This window comes from Populus euphratica, unplaced genomic scaffold, assembly GCF_000495115.2.
Source record: "Populus euphratica unplaced genomic scaffold, PopEup_1.0 scaffold1353.1, whole genome shotgun sequence".
NCBI lineage: Eukaryota > Viridiplantae > Streptophyta > Magnoliopsida > Malpighiales > Salicaceae > Populus > Populus euphratica.
The window spans coordinates 25,923-36,552 of NW_011501204.1; the positions used below are offsets into that span (position 1 = coordinate 25,923).

The 10,630-nt window shown below is 28.6% G+C and overlaps 1 long non-coding RNA gene across 1 annotated transcript; it reads right to left on the bottom strand.

The window, feature by feature from the left end:
- Positions 1 to 8,970: 8,970 nt before the first annotated feature.
- Positions 8,971 to 9,995, bottom strand: LOC105117440 (uncharacterized). The gene is made up of 2 exons (XR_840748.1): positions 9,932 to 9,995; positions 8,971 to 9,089 (listed from the first exon to the last, which is right to left on the bottom strand). It is a non-coding gene; the product is annotated as an uncharacterized LOC105117440 (long non-coding RNA).
- Between the last annotated feature and the right edge of the window lie 635 nt (positions 9,996 to 10,630).

Here is a 10,630-nt window from a genome sequence, read left to right on the forward strand (position 1 = left end):
TAAGCAAGTCTCGATACTTATCCCAACATTGGTAAAATGTTTCTCCTGGTTTTTGAATGAAGGTGGTGATTTGTCTTTGAAAGAGTTTATTCCATGAGATAGGAAAAACTTCTTTAAAAATTGTTATTGCCTTTCATCCCAAGCACGAATGGATCCTAGTCTTAAATTTTATAGCTATGTTTTTGTCCTATAAAAGGAGGCATTTGCCATGCATTTAGGCATCTTGGTTTCCAGATCAAGATCATGCTCTTGCTTTCTCTCTTTATATTTTTGTAATGCTTAAGTTTTTCTTTCATTAATATCTTATTTATACCTTTCATTTCCTTTCCTTTACCTAGTTAACTTTTATCTTATTTATGTTCTTATTTTGTTTATTTTTCTTTCTTTCTTTCATTATGTTTACTTAAGTTTATTATTTCAAGGTGAAAAGGTTATACTAATGGTGTAAGAATAAGTATAGTGTAAACTTAACATGGACTTTAATGTTTGATACTAACATGTTTTCTTTTTGTTATCTTGTTCCCTCTTTAATACATTACTTGTTAAATGATTAATCTAGATTTATGTTGTATAACACTTTGTACAACAAATGTTTGACACTTTGATAACCCATACTGTATGGTATAACCAACACCTAAGCTATGAAAGGAACTTGATTTGTTATTAACATAAGTTATAATAATGAATGTCTAACAAGATTTACAAGTATTAACATTAATCGAATAAGATAACTAATATAATCATGTTAACAATTTATAATCTGATTGGAACCTCCTTTGTGTGTGGTTTTCTATTGACTAATAAGAATTTATACTATACTTGTTTGACATATCATTAATGCATCCTCTAACCTTGATATTTGTTGTTATCATTGTTTAATCCTTATGTTAATTTTCCATAAAATTCTCATCAACTTCTTCTTTTTTATTATTATTACTACTACTACTACTACTACTACTACTACTACTACTACTATTACTACTACCACCACCACTATTGTTGTTGTTGTTGTTGTTGTTGTTGTTGTTGTTGTTGTATTATTGTTATCTATAATTTATATAATTAACCTCCCTGTGGTTCGACCCCGGTCTTGCCGGGTTATTTATTACTTCGACACTACTGCACTTGAAAGAAGACATCAATCTTTTGGTTATGTCAATAGACCCTAGACTTGATAATAGCTAAAATGTTTAACCTATAAATTCTTTTAAAATCATGCATGATTGAGCAAAAACTAAGGTTATTGGCTCCTCCACAATTCCAATATAGTATATTCATCATAAAAAATAAAGAAAAAAATTAAACAATAACCCACTAGCTAGCATGGACCTCAATAACATGGATTACTTAGTTAACATTAGTATAAGACTCTATATGAAATATGGAATGGTAAGAGACCAAACTTATTATATTTAAAGATTTAAGGATGTAAAACTTATGTTTCCTATGCAAACCTAAAAATAATATGTGTACTAAAAGAGTTTATAGTATGTGCAAGGGAAAAAATCAATATCCAATCTAAAAATTAAAATGTATATACATACACACACAACCACGAAATGCATGTATGTTCAGTTAAAGATAAAATAGATATATGCTTATTTATTATGAGAATTTTCTATTTTTTTTTTAAGAATTGATTTCCATGCTTTTAACTTACAATAATTGAGACATAAAAGAAATAAATATATGAAATTATAAGAATGACTTATCATGTGTGCTCAGTGCCTAAACTTCTTTATAATTTTTATTTGATTGGCTTAATTGATCATTGATGTAATTATTTTTTTATGATTGTTGATAGTATTGTGATTTTATTGAATTTTTGTTTATGAAAAATATCACATATGTATTTTGATAATCTTGATAAAATTTAATATTTGACATGTAAGAACTTAAAAATACATATAGTGTCTCATAAATGTCATGCTACCTTTTCATGGCTTTTATTAACTTGTCTACAACATAGATAAGAGTTCAATTACTTTATTTATTTTGCTTATAGTAGAGAACATTATTAAGTAAAAAAAAAGATAATGCTTTGTGATCATGAAATTAGTGACAAAGCATTGTGTAGGGAGATGTTGCATAAAGACGTGGAGATTCTTGTTAAGACATTGAGATTTTTCATTGGAAATATGAAGATCTTGTTATGGAGATTTTATTAGAGATATAAAGATATGTTTGGAGACATTAAGAGTTCATGTAGAGATGTGGAGACTTCATTAGAGAGATGGAGATACACTATTGCTTTTATTGAAAAGTTCAAAAGATTTTCTCATATAAATAGAGATACAACTTCTAAAAATTATTTGATCTTAGGTAATGCACCATATAGATATTTCTCTATTTGTTCAGGTTACATTTCTTTTCTTATAAATTGTTTAAGATAACCCTTAGAAATCAAACTTTCAATCTTATGTTTTAGGGTATAACATTTCTTAGTATCATGATTATTGTTATGGTAAAGGAAATTAAATTTGTTAAGGTTCCTTTGTTGACAACATTTTTTATTAGAGGTTGATATTGTACAAACTCTTTCTTTTTAATGGCAGCTAATACCTTAACATGTATAGTGATCAAAGATGTTGTCATTAGCTTATAAAATGTTAGTTGATAATGAACAGATCTCTTGGTATTCTTTTTTAATGCCTTTAAACTTCTAGGAGATCAATGGCTTTAAGGAGATTTTGCTTTTATAGCTAGAAATAATGAGAGTGTTCTTGTTTGATCACACTTATTTCTTGTAATTGAATATGGTTTTTCATCATTTGTTTCACATTAAAAAGAGTTCAATAGGGGATAATATTCAATCGTTATCATAAGAATAAATGTAAACCTTACTAATCAAGGCTTTAGTGAAAATAGGTTCAAGTAGACTTTTCACATTTAGTATTTTCTTGCTAAGCCTTAAGAGATATGCCGATTTAAAATGAGTTTGATGATGGTATCGTCAAGATCATGGATCATTGTTGACTCGGCCAACATAGATAGAATCAATAAACATAATTTTTGGTAAAATGGAAGAAAAATGAGGAGTTTTCGTGGGAGAAGGATACAGATTTGTGGTAATTTGACGATCAAGTGCAAGACTACCTCATGTCTATTTCGATGAGGATGTCAGACTCTTCTAATATGGGTGGTTTGTTAGAACTTTAGGCATAAAGAGGTGCTAACGAAAGCATACTGTCTAGAATTTGACAGCAATGGATAGAGGTAACCTCGCATAGGCAAAGATGAATTTAGCAGGCAGCGTATAATGGTTTGTGCGAGTCTTTGAGCTTACAACTTGGCATGGATGTGGGGGCTTAGATCATAGACCTTCTAAACCAACAATTGATGCAGTAAAAACTAGCAGTTGGGACTGCTAGGTGGACAGCCAGAATGTGGGTGAAGTGGTAGTATCATGTGGGCAAAACGTGGTAGCATAACTGGGGTGCTCTCCAAGATGTTGAGATCATGGGATAGTAACTCCCCTATCATTTGCTAGAAAATATACCATTAAGATCATAGAGAACATGGGGGAGAAAGTGCCTCACTATATCCTGAAAAATAAGGATCATGGATGCCTTGCAGCTTATATATCTATCTATAAATAGGCTGCAAAGTTTTAGCTGTATGGCATACGATTTCTGTGCATGGTTTGTCTATAAATTGGATGCAAAGCCTTGGGTGTGTAACATGCAATTTTTGTGTATAGCACACGCACTCTTATTATATAATCCCTTGTTGACGGGATAAATAAAAATTGAGACTTATTCTTATATTCTGGATGTGCTTCCTTGTGTTTGTTCTTTATTTTCAACTAGGCAATTGTGAAAACTTTTTTGGATGAGCAAAACACATAGTCGTAGGAAACACGAGTGAAAAGTTGAGGCAAGACTTAGTCTAGTTAGGACTAGACTGCCCTATTGGTGATACGACCAAAAGATTGATGTCTTCTCCCAAGTGAAGAAGTGTTAAAGTAATAAATAACTTGACAATATTGAGGTCAAACCACAAGGAGTTTCACTATATAAATTATAAATAATAATAATAAGTTAAAGAGGACTTTGAGATGTAAGATTATTGTAAGGATTAAACAATGATAAAAATAAATATCAAGGTTAGAGGATCCACTAATAGTATTTCAAACAAGTATAGTATAAACTCTTTTTATTACTCAACTGGAAACTACACACAAAAGAGGTTCTAATCAGATTATAAATTGTTAATATGATTACATTAGTTATCTAATTCGAATAATGTTAATACTTGTCAATGTTGTCAAGTATTCATAATTATAACTTATGTTAACACCAAATCATGTTTTTTTCATAGCATAGGTGTATGTTATACCATACGATTAGGTTATGAAAGTACTAAGTGTTTGTTATACAACATAAATCTAAAGTAGTCATTTAACAAGCAAAGTATTAAAAGTGAACAAGATAATAAATACAAAACATGTTAGTATCAAACATTACAGTCCATATTGAGTTTATATTATACTTATTCTTATACCATTAGTGTACCCCTTTCACCTTGACATGATAAACTTAGCTAAACATAATGAAAAAGAAAAACATAAATAAACAAGATAAAAAAAATAAATAAGATATAAGTTAACTAAGTAAAATGAAATGAAAAGCATAAAAAAAGATATTAATATAAGCAAAATATAAGCATTACAATAAGAAATAAGCAAGAACATGATCTTGATCTAAAAACCAAGATGCTTAAATGCATGGCAAATGCCTCCTTTTATAGGAAAAAATTTAGAACTATTGATTTGTTCACTAATTGTTGAATGGGTGGTCATATCTTAACTTAGTGACAACCCTTATCATTTTGTCTGAACAAAACGTCATTGGTAACTTTAGAATTTGAATAGACTGTTTCATGAAAGTTCTAGAAAATTGTCTCAGCTTTCTGACAACAAAAATTGAGTCATTTGGATTTCTAGAACTCGAGATATGGGCTGAACACTGAACAACGTCTGGACTGCAGGACAGATTCAGACTTCTCCGTTGTTGTTATAATTTGAACTTGAAAATGACCTTTTTGAATCTTGGACTCCCATGAAAGTTTTAGGCCTATGGCTTAGCTTTTCATCCATATAGAGCAAACCTAAATCCAAGTTTTACAGCTCCAGTTATGATCCAATGACCAAATGGTGTTCCAGTTTGGACTGAACCAACATCTCTTTTCTAAGCTTGGCTTTCTTTATCTTTTCATTTTCATTAGTTAAACTCATCAATCAATTCCTTAATTTATATGATAGGCCTGCATTTAAGAAGAATATTTATCATAAATTAAAGGTATCTTATTGATTAGTACTTAAAAGTGCATTTTTATCAAGGTTTTTATATCATCATTTTGCACTTGAAATATCAATAACTCCTTAACTAAAGCATATTTTATAATAACATATCTAATAATATAATATACCTTTAATTTATGGTAAATATTCATTTAAATATAAATATTCATTTTAAATGTAGGCCTATCATATAAATGAAAGGATTGATTGATAAATTTAAGAACTGAAATTGAAATGACAAAGAGATAGCCAAACTTAGAAAAGAGATGTTGGTGTAGTCCAAACCGAAACACTGTTTGGTAATTGGGTCATATCTGAAGTTATAGATCTTGGATTTAGGTCTACTTTATATGGATGGAAAGGTAAGACATAGGCCTACAACTTTCATATGGAGCCAAGATTTAAAAAGGTCATTTCAAATCCAAATTTTAACAACAACAAAGAAGTCTAAATCTGTCCTACAGCTCGCACACTGTTCAATGTTTGGCCCCTATTTGGAGTTCTAGAAATCCAAATGACCTTTATTTTTTTTCCTGGAAAGCGGAGATAATTTCCTACAACTTTCATGTTTTCAAGTGATTCTAATTCTTACGTTATAAATGATGTTTTGGGAAGACAAATGAAGATAAGGATTGTCACCAAGTCAAGAGTTGGCCACCCACTTATCAATTAGTCATCAAATAAATAGTTCCCAATTTTGGCCTATAAAAGGAGGCATTTGCCATGCATTTAGGCATCTTGGTTTCCATATCAAGATCATGCTCTTGCTTTCTCTTTTTATATTTTTGTAATGCTTAAGTTTTGCTTTCATTAATATCAAGTTTATGCCTTTCAATTCCTTTCCTTTACTTAGTTAACTTTTATCTTATTTATGTTCTTATCTTGTTTATTATGTTAAGATGAAAAGGTTATACTAATGGTGTAAGAATAAATATAGTGTAAACTTAATATGAACTTTAATGTTTGATACTAACATGTTTTGTATTTGTTATCTTGTTCACTCTTTAATACTTTGCTTATTAAATGACTAATCTAGATTTGTGTTATATAACACTTGGTACAACAAATACTTGGCACTCTCATAGCCCATATTGTATGGTATAACCGACACCTGAGCTATGAAAGAAACTTGATTTGTTGTTAACATAAGTTATAAGCATGGATGCCTAACAATATTTACAAGTATTAGCATTAATTGAATAAGATAACTAATGTAATCATATTAACAATTTATAATTTGATTGGAACCTCCTTTATGTTGGTTTTCAATTGAATAATAAGAGTTTATATTATACTTGTTTGACATACCATTAGTGGAACCTCTGACCTTGACATTTGTTGTTATCATTGTTTAATCCTTACATTAATATTCCATCTCAAAGTTCTCATCTTCTTCTCCTCCTCCTTCTTCTTATTTTTCTTCTCCTTCTTTTTCTTTATTATTATTATTATTATTATTACTACTACTACTATTATGATTATTGTTGTTGTTATTGTTGGTGGTGGTGGTGGTGGTGGTGGTGGTGGTTGTGGTTGTGGTGGTGGTGGTGGAGTTATTATTGTTATTATTGTTGTTATTGGTGTATTATTGTCATCTATAATTTATACAATTAACTTCTCTGTGGTTCAACCTCAGTCTTACCGGGTTATTTATTACTTCGACACTCCTGCTCTTAAGAGAAGACATCAATCTTTTGGTCGTGTCACTTATATTATTAGATATATTACTATAAAACATGATCTAGTGATGGAGTTGTTGATACTTCAAGTGCAAAATAATAATATAAAACCTTGATAAAAATATATTTTTAAGTACTAAACAATTAGATTGAATTTCGGTGTGAAAGATTTAACCCCGTGACAATTATTATATGATGAAGAAGAGTTTAATAATGCTCTTCTTAACTGGTATGCTTGTGCCGAAGTGGGAGATGAGTTTGCCACTAAGATTATAGAGTTAAAATAAAGCCAAGATCTAGGTTATGGTACAATACCTAAGCATGCCCATAAAATATTACCATAAGAACTTTGCACATGACATCACTATCTTGTGTTACAAGATCTAAGATGATTTTTATATTCTATATGTGCTCTCTTGGATTTGTAAACTAATTGTAATTGCCTAAATTGGCCTTCACGAATACATAATCTTGAGAAAAATGAGTGTGTAAAACTTGTCAATACAATAAAGAATCCCTCAATTGGATGGGACAATATTTATAGTTAGGAGTTCATTTAGTTACAAATATCATCTTTTATCGAGGTCTTTTTAACAATATTCATTGTCAAAAGTACTATCTACAAAAAAAAAGGACACTATTCATTGTTAGGAGTTTGTGTAGTTACAAATCTCATCTTGTGTCAAGGTCTTTTTATATAGGGACTGTGAGTAAAATTTTAAAGGAAGATTGATCGTTAAAGCCATTCTTGTATCTAGGAATTGTTATGAAATACTCTTCATGGTATAAATGACACCTTTAATAATCATAATAAATACAAACTTGTTATAAGATTAAAAGAACATTATCTAAAGATTATATAAAAATAGAATCAAACTAAAAATAGAAATAATTATCTATAAATTTAGAATTCTCTATGAATTTCTATATACCATATAGAAATAGAATACATAATTATCTATATAAGATAGACAAATAAAAAATATACAAATTTCTAATCTAATAAATATTTAAAATTGAAAATAATTTAAAAAATAGAAATGTTCATTTTTATACATTTTTCTAATATAACAATACATTCAATACATTTTCATTTTTTTTCTAATAAAAAAAACTTTTGTATCACAGCAAATCAAATAAACCTATTATTTCATTTGAATGAAGAAAAAAAAAACCAAACCACCGGAATAGATATAAATAAATCTACAAATAAGATCTAATTACCCAGATCGGATTATATTTATTTGATACATTGTTATCAATATGAATGTAAATCTGTTAATAAAAAAAGAAAAAAGAGAATGAATTTTTCTATTATTAAATTCCATACAATATTAAATAAATAATAGAAAATTTGAAAAGAAATGAAAGTCTTTTTATTGCAGTACGAATAACTCGTACAACGGATTAACAATCCAACACTTTAGTCCACTCAGCCATCTCTCACAACTGAGAAAAGATAATTCCTATATTACATTACACAACAATACACAAGAAGTAGGGCTTGAAAAAAGAAGTCCTTCTTCTATACTTTTTTTTTTTTACCTTTTTTTTTACTATTTTTTATCTTTTTTATTACTTTATATTACTATTTAAAAGATACAAATTTTAGAAATTCTGTAATGAATGAATGGAAAAACTGGGTAAGAAGTAATTATCAATATAAATACGATTTATCTCAGATCAGATGGTCTAGCTTAATATCGCAAAAATGGCGAAATAGAATGAATCAACAGCATATAATCCAAAATAAAGATTTAAATAAATGGAATTTATATGACAAAGACCAATTAATTCATTATGAAAAACAAAATAATTTTGAAGTGGATTCATTATCGAACCAAAAAGATAATTTTAAAAAATACTATAGATATAATATTTTATTATATAAATCCATTAATTATGAAGATAAAAAAGACTCATCTATTTATGAATTACCATTCCATAATAAGCAAGAGCTTTTTTATAATTACAAAATAGATAAAAGCAAATTATTTGATATGTCGGGAGGTATCCCTGTCAATAAGCATCTAGCAGAAGATGATATTATCGATATGGAAAAAAGCTCGCATAGAAAATATTTGGATTGGAGAATTCTCCATTTTGGTCTTAGAAAGAAAGTCGATATTGAATCCTGGATCGATACCGGAACCAAACAAAAAAAAAACCTTTTTGATTGGATGGGAATGAATGAAGAAATACTAGATCGTCCCACATCAAATTTAGAATTTTGGTTCTTTCCAAAATTTGTGATACTTTGCAACGCATATAAGATAAAATCATGAGTGATACCAATCAAATTACTTTTTTTAAATTTTAATGGAACTAAAAATGTTAGTGAAAATTAAAAAATCAACAAAAAGAAAAATAACGATCCTTTTATATTCGATAAAAATCAACAAAAAGAAAAATAACGATCCTTTTATATCTATATCATCGAATGAAACAAAATCCATTCAATTAAAGAATCAAAATCATGAAGAAAAAGAGTTTGAGGATCATGTAGATCTTGAATCAGTTCTAGTAAACCAAGAAAAAGATGTTGAAAAAGATTATGTAAGATCAGACAGGAAAGAGTATAGAAAGAAAAAGCAATACAAAAGTAATATGGAAGCAGAACTTGATTTCTTGCTAAAAAGGTATTTATACTTTCAATTAAGATGGGATGATTTTTTAAATAAAAAAATAATCAATATCGATTCGATCCGAGATCTTTTATTGAATTGCTCATTTAATGAGCATTCTCAATATTATGCCTTGAAGAGGACTTGAACCTCCTCACTCTTTAGCACGAGATTTTGAGTATCAAGTGTCTAGCATTTCACCACCAAGGCATCTTGAAAGTGAATTTGTAACAAATTCAACGTTTTCAATTAGTATAGCTTCTTTTGGGATATTTATAACGTCTTCTTTATATAAACCGATTTATTCATCCTTACAAAATTTTGGCCTTAGAAAGAAAGTCGATATTGAATCCTGGATCGATACCGGAACCAAACAAAAAAAAAACTTTTGATTCGGAGATAGGATAGGTAGATTTTTAGATGATGAGTTGATTTCTTTTTCTACTTATATTGCTCTTTTTTTTTCGAGTGTTGTCTATAATCTATAATGATAATGATTGATAAATGATTGATAAATAAAAAAAATTCAATTCGTATTTTTGCTTATCTTCGTATCTTTAAAAAATTGAATTTAAGAAAGTATTTTACAAATATATGGATAAAAAAAATAGTTTATTTAGCTCCTTTGTGCCCATTCTAAATGTTCTCGTGCCTACTTTCTTATATGTTGTTTTGTCCTATTATTTTAGATAACCAGATTTGTATTTGTTCATTTAATAGTGCATACAATGGAGTTATGTTTTGTATTTTTTTTATTAAGGGAATGATAAAGTGAAAAATTATTGTTATATAACTAGAACAACAACATTGAACACCTTCACTTGATGAGAGAGTTGATACAGATCTAGAGGAGTTGAAGTACCTATGTTGGGTAGGTAATTGACACTTATATTTCTTGGATTTTCTAAGTTGTCAACCATGTAAAATATTTATGTTAATATGAGAAATAAGAATGAACTGACTTTTATTTAGTTTCTAAACAACATCAGTAATAAAGTTATGAAAACTTCATATTGGATTAGGAC